The 20196-nt window shown below is 53.1% G+C and overlaps 1 long non-coding RNA gene across 1 annotated transcript; it reads right to left on the bottom strand.

Moving 5' to 3' along the window:
* Positions 1–7311: 7311 nt before the first annotated feature.
* Positions 7312–7950, bottom strand: LOC147973221 (uncharacterized). The gene is made up of 4 exons (XR_015603600.1): positions 7883–7950; positions 7637–7789; positions 7482–7544; positions 7312–7391 (listed from the first exon to the last, which is right to left on the bottom strand). It is a non-coding gene; the product is annotated as an uncharacterized LOC147973221 (long non-coding RNA).
* Between the last annotated feature and the right edge of the window lie 12246 nt (positions 7951–20196).

Raw genomic sequence — 20196 nt, 5'->3', positions numbered from 1 at the left:
CAGGGCCGCTGAACCGGGCTCTCCTGGACGTCCAGGCGAAGCTCTGCGCTGAGGGCGACGCCCTCCAGAGTTGCACCAAGGCATTCCTAGCGTCGTGGGCAACCGTCCGGGTATGTTTTTTCTTTGGGCCTTTGTTTTTCTTGTTCCTCTCTGTGGGGGCGCGCCAGCGCACCCACTGGGTGTAGTCCCCGAGTTTCGGGCCGGCTGCTGAGCAGGCGGCCCGGAACTCCAATTGACGAACTTCTGGGTACTAACTTTGTCTGAAATGCTTGTTGCAGGATTACCACAACCTGCGTGTCACTGCCTTCAACCGTAATGTTGAAGAGCTGGGCAAGCGGACCGCCGAGTTGGCGGAGAGCCGGAGTAAGTCCCCCCTCTCTTTTTTTTCTCTGCGGGGGCACGCTAGCGCACCTGCGGGCTGTAGTCCCCGAGATTCGGGCCGACTGCTGAGCAGTCGGGCCGGATCTCCCCGGCGACCTACTTTATTGACGACTGTTGTCTTTCTTCCTTTCCTTCTGGAGCCAACTGCTCTTCAACAGCAGCTGAGCGAAGCCAACTCTGCCCTGCTCGCCAAAGGGAAGGAGTGCAGCAGGCTCGCCAGAGAGCGCGATCTACTGGCCACTCAGTTGGCAGAGCAGAAGGAGCTGCTTGGGAAGTCTCAGAGGGAGGCGGAGGAGACGGAAACCGCCCTCTTGGCCGAGTTCGCGAGCGAGCGCTCCTCCTGGTCTGACAAGGAGGCGCTGCTATCCTCCGTCTTCCACGAGATTGAAGACATCGTTGATGGTGAGTCTCTTTATTTTCTTTCTTCGAGCTGCCGACTTAGATCGTGCCGACTCCTAGTTTTTGACTTGCTTCTTCGTTTCTTCATGTCTTTTGCAGACTTCTTCCCTGGGCAGTCGCAGGCCGCTATCCGAGCCATCGAGGCCAATCGTGAAAGTCGGAGGGCGGAGGGCGCGGAGATCGCCGCCGAAGCCCCCCGAACTCTTGATGAGCACATCTTGAGCATCGAAGCTCGCCTCCGGACGGCTCACCGGATGCTGTGTCGGCTTCAGCGCGTCGGTGCCCAGGCGATTTCCGCCCTTTGGCCGGATATGCAGGCTCCGCACACCCCCAGCCTGACGGCCAACTGGTTGGAGGTCACGGCTGGTCGCCTCGAGGCCTGGAAGGGCTCTTCGGCCCGGGCTGGAGCGCGCCGGGCCTTGGAGTTCGTCAAGGCGTGGTACCCAGGGCTGGATCTAGACCGGTTGGCCATGCTTCGGTCGGAGGCCCAGCCGGAGCTGGCGGCTGCGGAAGACGCCCTCGTCAAGCGTGCTACGGCGATCGCCGAGTACACCGACATGAGCATCTTCGTCCCCAAGCGGTCTGAAGACGGCGAGGAGGTACCGCCGGAGTGGTTTGGGATGAACCCAGACTACAGCGAAGACTCGGCGGAGGTGATTGGCTCCAACGTCGAGGAGGAGGACGAGACGGAGGATGAGGGCAAGGCGGAGGCCCCAGAAGACGGAGCAGATGGCCAGCCTCAGCCCGACTGTGCCTCCAGCAACGAGCCGCGTGCGACCGACCCGACTGCTGCCGGAGGCGATCAAGCCGAGACTAGCCGGCCGACCACCCCGACGCCTGACGCTGGTGCCTCCTCCGACCCCCCGAATTCGTCTGCCGCCTCCTAAGCTGCCGTTGTGTCTTTTGTTTTATCTGCTTTAGTAGTCTTTTAAAGAACTTGTTAATTCGCACAATTCCACCCGCGGGGTGTATTTTGAACCTCTACTCGACAATTCGGCCAAGGGCCTATGTTATATATATATATAAATATCTTTTCTTGCTCATTGTTCTTTTGGTTGTTTTCCTATGCCGCTTTCTCTTAGTTGCCTGTCTTGCCAATCGGACAGCCGCTCTGCGGACTGTTGCTGGATCAAGTGCTAGGCTACTTTGGGAAAGCAAGTACTTAGCCAATTTCAGGATTGTTTGAGCAAGTTGGATAGAAAATGACAACCCGACTGTCCGAGAGTCGGTTTGCGAGAAAGGCTGGAAACCGTCTTGAGCTATGTTTTATGCTTTGAGTCCTTAGCCATTTTTCGTGCAACCACCCATTCTACCTTACCTCTGCCCGCCGTACAGTCACTCTGTGAGCTGCGGCTTCTGACAGAAGACGGCTTAGGTGTTACACACTACTTGTCCGGCTGCAGGAAGCATTTCATAGTGCAAGGCGGCAAGTCCCCGGGCCGACTTGTCGAGCCCGGTGCCAAGCGGCATGACAAAGAGTAACATACTTGTAGGCATAATTTTTATCATACAGACAAAAGAGGGCAGTCCCCGAGCTTGTCTCGGGGGGCCCGAAGTCTTGGTACTTTAATACAAAAGGTAGCATGGTACATACTGCATCAACTATAAAATCTTCGAAGAAGATTTTCATTCCATGGCCGCTCTGTTTCCTTGCCGGAGTCGTCCCTCTTGCGTGCTCGGGGCTTTTGAGCGTCGATCAGGTAGTAGGAATCGTTGCCTAGTACTTTGCTGATGATGAAAGGGCCTTCCCAAGGCGGCGACAGCTTGTGCTGGCCGGCTGTTCGCTGGATCAGCCGGAGCACAAGGGCGCCTTCTTGGAAAGATCTTGGCCTGACCTTCCTGTTGTGGTATCGGCGCAGGCTCTGCTGGTAGATGCTGGACCGGCTGAGTGCCAACAGCCGGCCCTCTTCCAGCAAATCGACGCCATCTTGTCGTGCTTCTTCTGCTTCCTCCTCGGTGTACATGGTGACTCGTGGGGAGTCAAACTCTATGTCCGTTGGGATGACGGCTTCGGCGCCGTAGATGAGGAAGAAGGGTGTGAAGCCGGTTGACTTGTTTGGAGTCGTGCGCAGACTCCAGAGGATGGCTGGCAGCTCGTCGAGCCAGCAGCCAGCCGAGCGCTCCAGAGGCTCGATCAACAGAGGCTTGATGCCGGACAGGATGAGGCCGTTTGCTCGCTCCACTTGGCCATTTGACTGCGGATGGGCGACGGACACTAGGTCCAGTCGGATGCCCTGTGTTGCGCAGAAACGGGCCAAGGCGCCTTTGGCAAAATTTGTGCCGTTGTCGGTGATGATGCTGTGTGGTATGCCGTACCGAATTGTGATATCAGACCGTTCAGTTTCTTAATTGGCTTCACTTCCACCCACTTGGTGAACTTGTCCATTGCGACAAGTAGGTGAGTTAGACCACCTTGTGCTGTCTTGAATGGTCCTACCATGTCTAGAACCCAAACTGCGAAAGGCCAAGCAATGGGGATGGTCTTGAGTGCGGAAGCCAGCTCGTGCGGCTTGGAGCTGAACTTCTGGCACCATTTTTGGACTAACTCCTTGGCCTCTTCTAAGGCAGTCGGCCAAAAGAAACCGTGCCGAAAGGCTTTGGCGATGAGTGCTCTTGAAGCCGCATGGTGGCCGCATTCGCCTTGATGGATGTCTTTGAGGATCGCCTGGCCTTGCTCTGGCTCTATGCAGCGCTGGTAGACACTAGTGACACTACGCCTGACCAGCTCTCTGTTGATTATGGTATAGCCTGCCACCCGGCGTTGTACTTGCCGAGCTGAGGTCTCATCAGTTCGTAGCTCTTTGTTCACCAGGAATTTGAGGATGGGCTGGGCCCATGAGGGTGCTGCTATTTCTTCGACTACCAGAACTGCGAATTGGACGAGGGCGGCTGGGCTGGGAGGCGGCAGGCTGGAGTCAACAGCCGCTTGCTGGGCTGATGAAGTCCCCAGGCCGACTGGAGCGGTCCTTGGGCCGAGTTCGGGAATCTTCGAGTTCGTCACCGCAGTCCCCGGGCCGGGCTCGACTGTGGAAGCTTTGGAGTCGCCCGCCAAAGTCCCAGTTCCGACTGCCGGAGCTCTGGAGTCAGATCTGCCGTCTTCGGGAGGAGCCGGCACAAAAATGGAGTCTGATTCTGGTGAAGGCTTGACAGACGGCTTGAGGAGGCATTGAAGGGCGACGCCAGATGGTATTGCTTGGCGGGTAGAGCCGATTCGTGCCAAGGCATCTGCTTGGTCGTTGTCGTTTCTTGGCACATGGAGGAACTCGCACCCTTCGAAATACCTGCTGAGTTGCTGCATGAGGAAACGGTAGCTCGCCATGTTTGCGTCTTTCGTGTCCCAGTCGCCAAATGACTGCTGGACCACTAAGTCCGAGTCGCCATAACACAAGATCCGGCGGATGCCAAGTTCTTTGGCAAGCCGGAGCCCGTGAATGACTGCCTCGTACTCGGCAACGTTGTTGGAGGCGGCAAAATGGATTTGCAGTGCATATTTGAGCTTGTCGCCTTTTGGAGAGGTGAGGACGACGCCGGCTCCCAAGCCGGTGCGCATCTTGGAGCCATCGAAATGCATCCGCCAATGGGTGGAGTCAGGCGCTGGAGGCAGGTACTGGGTCTCGGCCCAGTCGACGAGGAAGTCGGCCAACGCTTGTGATTTGATAGTGGTGTGGGGCTGGTAGTAGATGGTATAAGGAGCCACCTCTATGGCCCACTTGGCCACTCGACAAGAGGCATCTCGGCTACCGATGATCTCGGCAAGTGGGGCCGTGCAGACCACTGTGATTGGATGCTCTTGAAAGTAAGGCTTCAATTTCTTGGCAGCAAAGTGTACGCCATAGCACATCTTCTGGTAGTGGGGGTAGTTCTGCTTGGAGGTCGACAGTACCTCACTCAGGTAATATACTGGTCTCTGGACAGGCAGCGCCTTGCCTTCCTCCTTGCGCTCCACTACCATGACTGTGCTGACTACTCAGCCGGTGGCGGCGATGTACAGGAGCATAGGTTCCTTGGGAGTCGGAGCCGCCAGGACGGGTGGAGTAGTCAGCATCTTCTTCAACTGGTGATAAGCTTCGTCCGCCTTATGGTTCCACTCGAAAAAAGTGATCTTCTTCATGAGTTGGTATAAGGGGAGAGCTTTCTCGCCCAGCCGACTGATGAATCGGCTGATGGACGCCAAGCAGCCGGTGAACTTCTGCACATCCAGCAGTCGGCTGGGTACCTCCATTCTCTCGATGGCCTTGATTTTTACTGGGTTGCATTCTATGCCGCGTTCGGAGACCAGGAAACCCAGCAGCTGGCCGGCTGGTACTCCGAAAACACACTTCTTGGGGTTGAGCTTGATCTAGAATCGGCGCAGGTTTTCAAAGGTCTCCTTGAGGTCTTCCAGCAGTGTTCCTCGCTTTTCCGTCTTCACCACCACGTCGTCCACGTAAACGTGGGAGTTCCTGCCGAGCTGCTTGAGGAGGCACTTCTGCATGCAACGCTGAAAGGTGGCGCCGGCATTCCTTAAGCCGAACGTCATGGTGAGGTAGCAAAATGCTCCAAACGGCGTGATGAAGGCGGTCTTCAATCTGTCAGCCGGATTCATCTTGATCTGGTGATATCCTGAGTATGCATCCAAGAAGCTCAACAACTCGCATCCGGCTGTGGAGTCTATCACCTGGTCAATTCTTGGTAGAGCAAATGGGTCCTTGGGGCAGGCCTTGTTGAGGCTCGTGTAGTTAATACACATTCACTACAGGAATCAGCTATTTTGCCGTCTGCCACGACGGACGGCAAAGGCATGAACGGCGGACGGCAAAGGCCTTTGCCGTCAGCCGCGGACGGCAAAAGGCTCCGGCAAAGTAGGCTACGGTAAACAGCTACTTTGCCGTCTGCTTCCTGGCGGCTGACGGCAAAGGACCTTTGCCGTCTACGGCGGACGGCAAAGAGAGCGGACGGCAATAATTGCGCTGTCAGTCCGTTAAGTGGCTAACGGCAGGCCTTTGCCGTCCGCCGCTGACGGCAAAATTTCTAGTGTCTTTGCCGTCCGCCGTATGATGTCATCTACACGTCACTACATGGCAGGTTCTTTGCCGTCCGCCACTGATGGCAAAGTCTTTGCCGTCTGCCACTGTAGGCAAACTGACCAAATGGGTCAGCTCCCAGGAAGCACAGCTGGATGCCACGTGTCTTCTTTGCCATCCGCGGCAGACGGCAAAGAGCCCGTTGCCATCGGTGGCAGACGGCAAAGAGCCTGCCATGTTGGCTCTTTTATCTGTTTTTTATTAAATCCAACAATTTTCATCACAAATATATATGACATATATAGATATATTTCAAAAGGCCATTACAGAGCAAACATATAAGATATCCAACACATAACTTCATCATCCAACCATATATATTACATGCATAGTTCCATCATACATAACAAGTTCAACATAGAGGCATCCAACCATATATATTACAATAGTTTCATCCAATGATACATGCATAGTTCAACGACACAAAAGAAACAGAGAAAGGGATAAGGAGCACTCCATCTATGCAAGCTTTCGTCAAGTGAATGAAATCTGCAAAATGAAAAATAAGAAAGTTAGAACAAGAAGAGTAGAACAAGAAGAAGAGTAGAACAAGAAGAAGACTAGAACAAGAAGAGTAGAACAAGAAGAAGACTAGAACAAGAAGAGTATGTCATTTATGAGCTAACTTACGTGAAATGCATCATATATGAGCTAACTAAGTTGAAATGGGTCGTTTATGAGCTAGCTAAGGTGAAATGGATCATTTATGAGCTAACTTAGTTGAAATGGGTCGTTTATGAGCTAACTAAGGTCAAATGGATCGTTTTTGAGGTAACTAAGGTGAAATGGATCGTTTTTTAGCTAACTTAGGTGAAATGGATCATTTATGAGCTAACTTAGTTGAAATGGATCGTTTTTGAGCTAACTTAGGTGAAATGGATCATTCATGAGCTAATTTAGTTGAAATGGATCTTTTTGAGCTAACTTAGGTGAAATGGATCATTTAAGAGCTAATTTAGGTGAAATGGATCGTTTTTAGCTAACTTGGTGAAATGGATCGTTTATGAGCTAAATTAGTTGAAATGGATCGTTTATGAGATAACCTAGGTAAGATGGGTCATTTTGGAGTTAACCTAGGTGAAATGGGTCATTTTAAAGCTAACGTAGGTAAAATGGATCATTTAGGAGCTAATCTAGGTAAAATGGGTCATTTTTGAGCTAACTTGGATGAACTGGATCATTTATAAGCTAACCTAGGTAAAATGGGTCATTTTAGAGCTAACTTAGGTAAAATGGATCGTCTATGAGCTAACTAAGCTAATTATGCAATTTTTGACATAAGTAAGCTAAGTACAGATCGTTTTAGAGCTAACTTAGGTAAAATGGATTGTTTTGGAGGTCAGTAAGCTTATTAAGTCATTTTGGAGGAGAAGAAGCTAAGTCTAGGTCATTATGGTAAGCATTGGAGGAAATAAAGCTAAGTCTAGGTCTTTATGCATGTGTTAAGCAAAACACTAGATAAACTTACCAAGATCCAGGAGGTGTAGGAGCGGGGTGGCTCGTGTCGGTAGATGGAGAAGGATCGTGCGATGCTTGTCTGGAGTTACGCTGCACCAAAGATCATTTCCAATGTCTTGTTAGCATGATGACACTCAAATGTTAAGACTAGCAAGTAATGTCCATTCAAATAAAACTCACCGTGGTCCCAGGAGCAATCACTGGCATCGGCGGAGCGGTCTGACCTGTCTTCTCGCACACAGACTGCACATTTGGTTTTGACGACTCAGTCATACTAGTTAGTAATGAGACAAACACTACATGAATGTTTTGGCTAATCTGCAGAAGAAACTTACCACAAGGAGCTCGTACATGGCCCTTGCCTGCATGTCATTCCGTGCCCTCTCCTCCTCCATCATCTTTGTCGTCCTCTCCTCCAACTCCCGCTGCCTCTCCGCCGCCTCCGCCAGAAGTTTCTCCGTTCTATCTCTCTCACTCTGTATAGCAGCCTGCAACACCACTCACATGACCATTTGTAATCATTGATGGAAGCGCACACAATGTAATTAATGGAGAAAGATAACTGAGTACGTATCACTAACCTTGATGGCGAGTTGCACTGGCCGTTCACGAGGCCTTATCTCAGGAGCGGAGCTCGACTGGCGCGCCTTGATCTCTGGGAGAGTGCTAGGACAACGGATAAGTCCATCTCCAATGGCTATGGAGCTATGGGACCTCCCGCCACCAGATATCATCACCAGCTCTGGATCAATGGGACCCTGGCTCGGGTTAAAGTCCTCCCCTTTCCTCGCCTTCCCCTCATCTCTATATCTCACGAGCTTGTTGTGGGAGGAGATGTTGGTGAAGTTGTTTGCATCATCGAGGTCAGACTGGGATAAAGCCTTGACTTTCTTGAAAGAGGCAGTGTGGGCCATGGCATACAGGTCGTACACCTCTGGCACCTTATCCGCCTTATTGTAGCGTGCCTGAAAGAGAGAAACAATGAAAATTAGTAATTAAAGGGCTCAAGCTAGCATGATGAATGAATTGCATGAATCATGAAGCAAACCACGTACCCACTTGCGCCCGAACTGATATAAGTTGGAGCTGCCTTGATGGTGTGGCACACCTTCCATTTGGGCACGTTTGTCCTTGGCCTCGTTGTGGAGGGCTAGCCATTGTTTTGAGCACCACTCATCCACCAACACCTCCCAACAATCCATCCGATCCGCACACCATCTCGGAGGCGCCTAAGTTAGCAAATAGAAACTTGAGCGCTGCGGCTAAGAATTACTAAATGAAGGAACTTAAGTAGAGAAGGACTTAAGAATTACCTTCATGTACTGCTCCTTACTCAGGAACTTATCGCGGCATGCCGGCTTGGTCTTCTTGATACCACGCAAGGCGTAGTAGTCTCGAACAGCCTGCACCCGAGCCTCGTGCCGTAAGTTCTGGAGTAGGCGCTTGCAGACGTTCTCGATAACATGTGCCGCGTCCTCCTCGTATCCCTCCTCACACCTGTAGAATGTCTGCAATCAAATGAGACAATATTGATTAGTACAATTAATAACTAGCTAGTTGAAGATTTTTAAATGTGTAAAGGAGAAATTACCCAGAACTTTCTGATCACCATGTCTGCCCTCGTGTCACACACGACACCGTCGATAATCTCATCCGGCGGGGCCGGAGCAGCCACGTAGTGCTCCCAGCTCAATCCAAGCTCTGGAAGCCGACCCTCACCAGGCAACGTGACAAACCCCGGGAAGTTTTGCCAGCAAAGAACTCCAAGGACGGAGTTGGGCCGGCGGACACTATGATGGTGGTCCCAACCCCTGCAGCATGACAAGGCCAACGCATTAGTTATTTGAAGAAATGTGAATGCAGAAGGTACAAAAATATTAAATGCACTTACGTACCTCTCCCCATCAGGGAAAATCAACCACCTCTGCTCGCGGGTCACCGGCACGGACGGGAGCCGTGTAGCACCACGCTGGTAGACGTTTCCCCCCTCCTCCCCCTCGTCATCAGTCGGCTCCCCGCCATCATCAGCATGGCCACTCGGCTCCCCTCCATGCTCAGGCTGACCCGGCCAGGTACCCCATCCAGACGTGTGCTCCTCCGGGGTCTCGTGGGCCCAAGTCTCATGGGCCGAAGGCCCGTCGCCCCGAGGCTCGTGGGCCGAAGACTCGTGGACCGGAGGCTCGTGGACCGGAGTCCGTGCAGCCTCCTCCTCAGACGAGTCCACCCTAGCAGTCACGTGCTCGGGTGAAACAGCTGGGGGTGGCGGCGAGGAAGGCGCCCTAGCAGTCACCGTACGTCCTCTCCCGCGACCACGTGCTCCAGCTCCTCTCTTCTTCTTACCTCATCCCCTGTTGGGCACCGCGGTCGACGAAGAAGGGCCCGGCGGTGTCGCCATACTGTCCAGCAACGCTCGGCGGAGAGGTGCGTGTGGAATGGAAGACCTCGCACCACGCGCCGACGAAGAAGGGGCCTCGGCGCGCTCCTGACCAGCGCCCACCATCTTTCAACACCTGCCATGACAAAGAATAAACGAAATTAGTACAACATAAAAAAAGTACCGACATGAATAATAATATGTATATCACTTAAGTGTATCATCATCAAGTACAACATAAAAAAATTGAATACCTGACACTACTAATAATCTCGATCAGTATCATCAATAAATGCATAATCATCATCATCACTATAATCAATGATGGGCTCATAGGGTTCATTGGCATCAACATGTGCAAGGCCACCTTGACGTAATCGGTCAAGCATTGATAGGTCATCCGCAGCAGTAACCTCTTCTTGTTCCGGCTCTTCTTGTTCCTCCTCTAGGGTGATGTCGGATTCATTGTCGCTGTCTACTTCAATGTTTTGGGGTGAAGTATAGCGGTTCTTGAAACACTTTTTGGAAAGACGTGTCTCTTGGAAGAATTCTCCTTCATATGTGTCTGGGTTAATGTGAGGTTCATAATCCTCTTCCTTTGGGGGAGAAAGTCTAGCATGTGGCGGCACTTCATAAACGACATCCCAACCTTTCAGATTTGGATTAGTTTGGCAGGCCCACGGTAGATAGAATACTTGGGTCGCCTGTTGAGCCATAATATAGACATCAGGAACATCTAAATGAGTGCTTTGGTTGATTTCAACTAGCCCTATATGTTCATGAGTCCTTCTAGTCTCCTTCGGCTGAAAGCAATAACATTTGAAGACTACGACATTCGGTGGGTTTTCACCATAGAACAGAAGTTCATAAATTGCTTCAGCTCTCCCATAATACTCGGTACCTCCTTCGCCGATAGCAGATACACAACAATTTGTAGACTTTCGGTCGGCCATAGATAGCTCTTTGCCATAGGTATGAAAGCGATACCCGTTGATGTCGTACTTGTCAAATGAATGGACCTTATAGTCAAAACCATTAGCGACTTGTCTCAATTCGGCGTCTATAGACTCTGAATTAGCCTACAAGTTTAATATGAAAGGATTGTTGCATTATGCACAAATTAGCGAATGAAATGAAATTGTCTAATAGAAATTACCGTTTGTTTGAACCAACAGATGAAACTGGGATAGCCACCTCCTTGCTTTGCGAGAAGCTCATACTCTTCGACGGAATCCTTTTGGATCTCCGCTCCATACGAGAATATGGAGACGTATCGACTGTATGACATATCCAGGAATAAGAGTAGTTCAAAGGAAATAGAAGTTGCGAAACAATGTACCGAGAACTTACTCGATGTACGGCCGCACTTGTATCAGGTTGTTGAAGATATACAACGAAATGGTCCGCCATTCTTTGTTATCCAAAGATACTAGATGTGAAACACTAGCTGGTGCGAGATTCCCTTTGAATAGGCTGAGGTTGGATCCACCCTTTTTAGGCTCTTCAGCATTGTACCGAGGCTTCGGATTATGCAAATGACGATTTTTGGCTTCGTAGTGCGCTGTTACGAAGTTTGTCGCCTCCTTTGTGATGAATGCCTCAGCCATCGATGCTTCAATTCTACGTTTATTTTTACATTTTTCTCGAAGTGTCTTCTGCATCCTCTCAGTTGGGTAGCACCAACGATTTTGCACGGGCCCCCCAATCTTGCCTCGGTCGGGAGATGCAAAATCAAATGCTGCATTGGATTAAAGAAGCCCGGTGGAAAGATCTTCTCTAACTTGCAGATCAACTCCAGCGCCAACTCTTCCATTTCTTCTAACACGCCAGGCGATAGTTCTTTCGCACAAAGAACACGGAAGAAATAGCTGAGTTCTGCCAGTACTAGCCATTCATCCTCAGGGATGAAGCCACGCAACATCACCGGCATTACCCGCTCAATCCATATGCGCCAATCATGACTCTTGAGACCAAATATCTTCAGTTTATCAAGATTCGCTCCCCTCTTTAGATTCGCTGCATACCCATCGGGGAACATCAACTGCTGTTGCACCCACAAGAGAATTTCCCTCATAGCTGGCCTTCCAAGATTGAACCATGCCTTTGGCTTCGTCCAGTTCTGCTTTCCTTTCGGTTCTTTCATGTTTTGTAACGGCCTATCACATAGCGCCTCCAGATCGACTCTAGTCTTAGTATTATCCTTTGACTTCCCATCTATGCCGAACAATGTACCAAAAAGTGCCTCGGCGATATTCTTCTCAGTGTGCATCACGTCGATGTTGTGTGGGCAAAGGAGGTCTTTGAAGTAAGGCAGATCCCATAAGCATGTTTTGTGAGTCCACGCGTGCTTAGTATTATACCCCTTGAAGTACCCTGGACGTTGTGGATCTGGCTCGAGAGCGTTTAACTGATCCAGGGTCTGTTGGCCTGTCAATGCAGGTGGTGCAGAGTTTTGACAACTCTACCCCTGATGAAGTTCTTCTTGTCTTTCCTGAACTTATGGCGAGGATCCAGGAACTGTCTATGCATGTCGAAGCAAGAAAACTTGCGACTGGCCTGAAGCCAATGAAACTCAAGAGCTCCCTTGCATGTGGGGCACGGGAACCTTCCATGCACACACCAGCCAACGAATAGCGCATACGCCGGCAAGTCATGCGTCGAGTACATGTACCAGACACGCATTATGAAGTTCCGTTTGCTAAAGGCGTCGTATGTCTTGAACCCATTATCCCAGGCTTCTTGCAATTCGTCCTTAAGCGGCTGCATGTACACATTCATATTTTTTCCCGGATAGTTGGGTCCTGGAATTATCAACGTCAGGAAAATGTTCTTTCTTTGCATAATCTGTCCGGGGGGGAGATTGAGTGGAAAGACAAATACGGGCCAACAACTGTATTGGCTGCCGTCATACCAAACACACTGAACCCATCTGTGCTGATGCCGACTCGAGGATGCCTCGGATCTGCCGCTTTGTCAGCATGTAATTCATCAAACTTTTTCCATGCAACACCATCCGATGTGTGTACCATCATCAGATTCCCATCTGCATCTAGTTCGGTTCTTTTGCCTGTTTTGTGCCATGTCATCTGTATGGCCGTCTCTTCGACCATGAAAAGACGTTGAAGTCTTGGTACGATTGGCATATACCGAAGAACACTAACGGGGATTTTGGTCTGTGTCTTCTCACCCATACCGTTGTCTACCACAATATACCTGGAAGACTTGCAAATGGGACAATAGTTCAAGTCCGCATAGTCAAGCCTAAATAAGGCACATCCTTTCTCACAGGCATGTATCTTCTCATAGGGCATCTTCAGTGCACGGAGGATTTTGTCCGACTGGTACAGGTTTGCAGGCATTACATGGCCTTTGGGTAGAAAGCGTCCAAATACTGTCATAATTGCGTCATAGCATTCTCTGCCCAAGTTGAACTGAGCCTTCAGAGCCATTACTTGTGAGATGGCATCCAACTGACAAAGCTCAGTGTGCTCGTGGAGCGGACGTTTCGAAGACTCCAACATTTCATTGAAGGCCTTTGCAGATTCCTGCATCTCCTCATCCGAATCCCGAGCATCATCATAGCCTTGCACCATGTTTTCCATCCCGGTACCATGCTCGTCGGTGCGACGACGATCCACCTCAGCTCGGTCACGTTGGGCAGACTCACCATGAAATGTCCACACCGTATAATCGGGCGTAAAACCACTCTTCTGCAGGTGTTTGCCCATTTCAGCCTCTGTCTTCTTTTCCCAATTGCCGCACCGGAAACAGGGGCACCAGGTTTTCTTTTGGCCATTTGCAAATGCGGCTTGCACAAACCCCTTAGTTTTTGTGAACCATTCAGCGCTCCATTTGTTCTGACCAGTGTGACCGGTATACATCCAAGCATGGTCACTCATCTTGACTTTCAGAGCTACTGGACACACAACAATTATATATGTAATTCACCATGTATATATTCATTAGTTGATCTACTTTGTCAATTTTATTACGTCCATGCAACCTACACTCTAACAGGTAATGATAGGTCCTAATCCCACCCGTGTATGTGTAGATTGGGTTCATTTTCCCATGCTATGCTCCGGATCCGACGCAAAATTTCGGCAGCACCTCCCCGCTGTTCTCCTGATACACGTCTCTGCAATAAACAGAGAGGATGTGTACCCGGAGAACAACAGGGGAGGCACTGACGAAATATATGCGTCAGATCCGGAGCAAAGCATATGGGAAAACGAACCCAATCTACACATACTCGGGTTGTCCATGGATAGCGTTGGACAATTCGAAAGAATCAAGGTTATAAATATGCAAATGCATGCATATTTATAACTATGACGCTTTCAAATGGGAGACACATATTGGTTACGCATACTGATGATTCAAGACACATATATAGCTAGCTATCAAGTTTCATCGGAATAGATCAAATAATTAATGGGGGAGGAGGACTTGTCATTTGTGCTCACCCACGAATGAAGGGGCAGAGCTCGTCAAACGCACGGCGAGGTCGTCGAACACCAAACCTCGCAGCGATGAAACAACTGCACATTTAAAACTACACGATCAACACAATTATATATGATGTTTTTCATAACAAAATCGAAAAATATATGACCTAACTAATAATCAAATATATGACCCCGTCGGCCTCTGGAAGGCCAAAGAACACCTTTTCGGGAGGTGTCGGTGGTCGGGGTGACCTGTCGGTGTCGGGGTGCCGTGTCGGGGTCGGGGTGCTGTTTCGGGGTCGGGGGGTCGGGGTGTCGTGTCGATGTCGGGGTAGTGTCGTGTCGGTGTCGGGGTGTTGTTTCGGGGTCGGGGTGTGGTGTCGGGGTCAGGGTGTCGGGTCAGGCTCGGGGTCGGGGTGTCGGGTCAGGCTCGGGGGGTCGGGGTGTCGGGGTCGGGGTCGGGCTCGGGGTGTCGGGGTCGGGGTCTCGGGGTCGGGGTGTCGTGTCGGGGTGCTGGGTCGGGGTCTTTTTTCCTTTTCTTCTTCTTCCTCTTCTTCCTTTTCTTCCTTTTCTTCCTTTTTTTTCCTTCTTCTTCTTCTTCTTCTTCTTCCTCCTTTCCTTTTTCCTCTTCTTCTTCTCCTCCTCTCCTGTTTTTTTCTTCTTCTTCTTCCTCTTCTTCTTTTTTCTTCTCCTCCTCCTCTTCTTCTTCTCCTCCTCTCCTGTTTTTTTATTCTTCTTCCTCTTCTTCTTTTTTCTTCTCCTCCTCCTCTTCTTCTTCCTCCTTTCCTTTTTCCTCTTCTTCTTCTCCTCCTCTCCTGTTTTTTTCTTCTTCTTCTTTTTCTTTCCTAAAACTGAACTAAACCTAAAACTAAACCTAAATCTAATCTAAACATAAACCTAAAACTAAAAAACAGAAAAAAAGGAAAAAACTAAATCTAAACCTAAAACTAAACTAAGACTAAACCTAAACCTAAAACTAAACCTAAAACTCAAACTGAAACTAAATCTAAACTAAACATAAACCTAAAACTAAAAAAACAGAAAAAAAGGAAAAACAGAGGAGAGGTAGAGCTCACCTGGGCCGGTGGAGGAGGTGGCCGGTGCAGGAGGGGGGCGGGGCGGCCTGGGGCGGCGGCGCCGGGCCCAGGGCGGTGGGGCGCGGGGGGGCGGGGGGCCGGGGCGCGGCGGTGCTGAGACGGGGGGCCGGTGGAGGAGGGGGGGCGGGGCGGCGGCAGTGGCGACGAGGCGGGGGCGATGGAGGAGGGGGGGCGGGGCGGCGGCGTCGGGCCTGGGCCCGGGGCGGTGGGGCGCGGGGGGGCCGGGGCGCGGCGGCGGCGAGTGGTGGTGGCGGCGGCGCGCGTGTGGGAGCAGGGGAGAGAAACAGAGAGAGAGGGTGCGGGGTGGGGGCGCGCCGTTAGATATGTTAAATCTTTGCCGTCCGCCCCCCTTTGCCGTCCGCTTATTTGCTCTTTGCCGTCTGCTAGCAGACGGCAAAGAGGGGGGCCCGTTAAGTTTTTTTAAGCAGCTCGTCAGTGGGGCCCCTCCCTCTTTGCCGTCCGCTAGCCGACGACAAAGAATCTTTGCCGTCAGCTAGCGGACGGCAAAGAACTGGCTGATGGCAAAGGCTTTCTTTGCCATCAGCCAGTTCTTTGCCGTCTGCCTTCGGGTAGCTGATGGCAAAGAGCTTCTTTGCCGTCTGCTAGCAGACGGCAAAGAGCTGGCAGATGGCAAAGTAGCTGATTCCAGTAGTGATTCTCCATTGCTTGTTCTTCTTTAGCACCAGGACCGGATTTGCCAGCCACTCCGGGAAGAAAACTTCCATAATGAAGCCAGCTGCTAGGAGTCGGGCTATCTCTTCTCCGACAACTCTTCTCTTCTCTTCTGATAAGCGGTGCAAGGGCTGCCTGACCGGCTTTGCATCAGATTGGACGTGTAACTTGTGCTCGGCGAAATCCGTCAGTACACCTGGCATGTCCTTGGAAGACCATGCGAAGATGTCCCGATTCTCACAGAGGAAATCGACGAGCTCGCCTTCCTATTTGCTGTCGAGGTTTGCACCTACGACGGCGTACCTCTCTGGGTGCTCCGGATCCAAGGGTATCTTCTTCGTCTCTTTGGCCGGCTTGAACGAACCTTCGGCTTCCGACTCCTTCGGGTCGGGCGATATCTCCGGCTGCTTGCCGGCCATCGCCACAACTCGCTCAAGGAGTCGCTTCTCGGCTGCAATCACCAGGGACTCGGCCAGCCGACTGCTCTCTGCTGCGCAAGCGGACGACTTCCGGTAGTCGCCGGCCACAGTCAGAATTCCCCTGGAACTGGGCATCTTCATCTTGAGGTAGGCGTAGTGGGGGACCGCCATGAACTTGGCCAAGGCGGGCCGGCCAAGTAGCACATGGTATGGGCTCTCAAGGTCCACTACCTCAAACTAAACAGACTCTCTTCGGAAGTGATCTTTGTCCCCAAAGAGGCCGTCAATCAGGATCTTGCCAATTGGCGAGCAGGAAAACCCAGGAATGATGCTGTGGAACACAGTCCGGCTGTTCTGAAGCTGTCTTTGCTTGATTCCTAACTTCTCCATGGTGTCCTTGTATAGGATATTGATGCTGCTGCCCCCATCTATCAGAACTCGCGAGAAACGCGCGGCCCGTTTGTCCGTGGCAAAGGTGGCGTCCAGGACCAAGGCGTAGGAGCCCGGACTCGGCATCACTTCTGGGTGGTCAGCCCTGCTCCAGCTGATGGGCCTCTCAGACCAGTGCATGAACTTTGGCGTCTCTGAGGCTACTGCGTTCACCTCTTGTCGCTGCAGCCGCCTACTGCGTCGATCATCAGCCACGCTGGTGAACACCACGTAGGCTCCATGCTCTTCAGGGTATTCGTCTTGTACTGCGCCGACTGGCCTGACTGCCGGCTGCTGGGGCGGAGGCGGAGGTGGCTGCCCAGCAGGCGGGGGTGGCAGGAGGCCGTCTCCCTTGGCGATCCTGGTGAGCCAGTGGCACTTCCTGGTGGTGTGATTCAACGGCTTCGCGCCGCTGTGGAACTTGCAAGGTCCATCCAAGGTCTGCTCGTAGGAGAAGGCCGACAACCAGTTCGGCTTGCCGCCTTTCTGTCGCTTGGGCGGAGGCTGCTCTTCTGGCTGCTGGGCTTCAACGGTCGCGACCTGCCGGCTGCCGGAAGCCGGTTGCGGGGCCTTGCGCTTGTTGTCGCCCTGCTGTTGTCGCCGGCTGGCGTCTGCCACCGGAGTTCTTGGGGCTTGAGGAGCTACTTTTCCAGTCGTGCCGATTTGAATTTCCGTCTTCATGGAGGAGTCGGCTGTGGCGTACTTGTCCGCTATGATGAGCAGCTCGTCGAAGAGGAGCTTGTGCTTGAGGAGGGTGCCTTCTCGGCACCCAGCTGTGAAGTACTCGATGGCCTGCACCTCGTGCATGCCCTCGCAAGAGTTCCGGAGCTCAGCCCAACACGTGAGGTAGTCGCGAGTCGACTCGTTAGGACCTTGCACGCACAAGGAGAGCTGACGAGGCTTGGGGGACGCTTGTACGTGCTGGTGAAGTTGCGAACGAATGCCTCAGGGAAGTCGACCCAGCTATTGATGATGCGGGGCTTTAGGCTGTTCAGCCATGTCCGGGCTGTGCCCTGGAGCATGAGCGGAACGTACTTTACGGCGACACGCTTGTTGCCGTTTGCTATGCTGACAGCCATGGAGTAGTCGACTAGCCAGTCTTCCGGCTTCACGGAGCCGGTATACTTGGGCGTGTCTCTTGGGAGCGTGAACCCTCTGGGAAAGGGCTCGTCCCGAATGCGAGGCCCGAAACAAGGCGGACCCAGCTCGTCTTCTTCTTCCAGCACTAGGGACCGGTGAAGTCGGTCGATCCGGTGGCAGGCGTCATTCTCTCCAACTCCCTCTCGGCGGCCAAGGCGGTCACCGAGAGTCGGATGGTCAACAGGCGGCAGGGAGACTTGCCTCTCCTTGCGGGAAGGGGGAGGCGGACAGTCGTCCCGTCGTTCCACTGCTCTCGGGCGGCCGTCTCGGTCGCGCTCTATGGTAATCCGAGTCCGACTGTGGCTGGCAGCTGGCTCCTTGTCCTTTCTTCCTCGGTCACCGCCCGTCGGCGTCCGAGACATCGCGCCTTGATCTCGGTGCGGGTCGTTGTTTGGCTGCTGCAGCGCCTCCGTGCGGCAGCCGGCCTCGTTCTGCGCGGCGGCCGCGTCGAGGAGCCGCTGACTCGCTCCATCATGAGGCGGCGCTCTTTGCCCTCGAAATTGTCCAGCTCATCCGCCGCTGCCTGGGCGGCTCGGATGTTCTCCGCTGGCGTGGCATACACGGGGCGGCTAGCCCCAAACAGGTTGGCGATGGCTACGCCGCGGTGCTGAACCGTGCCAAGGTGGCTGGGCCCTACCGAGGCCGGCGAGCCACCAACAGCGCGATCCATCTCCGCTGGTAAGCTTCTGACAAGCGTCTCATGCTGGCCAGCTTCTTCGCGCCGTCAACAAGCTGAAGGCGGCGCGCTTCTAACGTCTCTGCGTCAGCATCTTCCGGAATGGGCGCAGCTAGGTCTTGCAGCGCCGCGCCGAGTGAGTTGGGCGCCCCTCTGCCGGGGAACTCGTCATGACTGATGACTAGCACCTCAGTGATGGTGCTTCCGTCACTCTCTGCGTGGGGGAGAGGTTCATCGTAGACCACCACGTTGGTGGGGAACGCGTCGATCAACGCAGTGTCGGAGTCGACCAGCTTTGGGTCGGTGGAGCCTACGGACTCCAAGTCTATGGCAGGCTCGCCGGAAACGTGGAGTTGATCGAGGAGGCCCGTGAGGAGGTTTTCGGGGCCGCCTGCGCCTGCGTCGGACGCAGGTTCGTCGGAGAGGTGGACCTCGCCGACAAGTTCGGCCAAGGAGCTGGCTGCGCTCGCCAGGGAGGAAAAGGGTTCCCGTCTAGAATAGATCTTCGGACGGCGGTGCACCATGCCCCACGGTGGGCGCCAAATGTTGGGGATTTTGTGCGACATATGCCAACGGATCGCTTATCATGGTGGGGGCGAGTAGAACGTCGCCGGTGCCTGGAAACGGGATGAGGCGAAGACATGCACGCCGGCGAATCTTACCCAGCTTCGGGGCTCTCCGGGGAGATAATACCCCTACTGCTGCTCTGCGGGGTCTCCGCATGATCACTATGGTCAAGTGTTTACACGGTTGCTCCTTCAGCTGTGTCTGGTGGTAGGAGAGGGCAAGGCTAGCTCTCTCCTTCTATCTGGTATGGTATAGAACTACTGGGATCCCACCCTTTGCATGGGTGCCCTGGGGGGTTTATATAGGCCTACCCCCGAGGGGTACAATGGTAATTCGACTGGGCGCAGGCCCAGCCGTCAGTGCCTCCGACCTCCGACTTCTCCGCCGACTGCTCGGGCCCGCCGACTGGTGGGCCCTGCCGACTGGTCTAGTACGGAGCCGACAGGCCGCGTCCGCCGCGGGCGGGTCTTGCCGGCTGCTGATTACTGTAGCCGTGCTCCTGATGACGCAAGCTCGGTCAGGGGGTCATGGCAACAGCCCCGCCGCCTGGCGGGCGATCACTGTGGCCACTCCCCATCTCTTCTTGATTAATGGCGCGTGGGCCCCGGGGGAGGGCTCGGCCGACTCCCGACGGGTCCGACTGGCGGTTCTCCCGCCGTCTCCCGAGGTCTCGCTGACTGGTGGGCCCCGCTGCCTCCAGGCCGTACAGACAAGCCGTCGTGGGCGCAGGACCCGGTACAGTGGTGTTGATGTCAGGGCCGGCCGGGCAACAGTGCCACACCACAGGGAGATCTTCCCAAGTACGGCGTGCTATAGCCATGCCTGCCCTTGGTAAGGGGGCGGGGAGTGGGCTTCATTGTAGCCATGCCCCTGCCCCGTCCCCTTCGATGAGGTCACGGTTTGTTGGAGTCGCCGGCCGACTCCCCAAAGCCGGCTTCTCTCGAAGTTGCCCTTGGGACTCGGCCGTGAGCGGGCAGTCGGCCTCCTTGCCGTAGACTCCCCAGGAGGCGGCTCTTCGCCCTGTGGTCTTGAGGGGCGCAGCCAGCCCCAATGTCTTGAAAGGTTATGGGGCT

This window comes from Triticum urartu, chromosome 5A, assembly GCF_056163025.1.
Source record: "Triticum urartu cultivar PI428250 chromosome 5A, HENAU_Tu73, whole genome shotgun sequence".
Classification (NCBI taxonomy): Eukaryota; Viridiplantae; Streptophyta; class Magnoliopsida; order Poales; family Poaceae; genus Triticum; species Triticum urartu.
The sequence above is the reverse complement of the archived record's forward strand: the minus strand, read 5'-3'. Positions and strand labels throughout refer to the sequence as shown.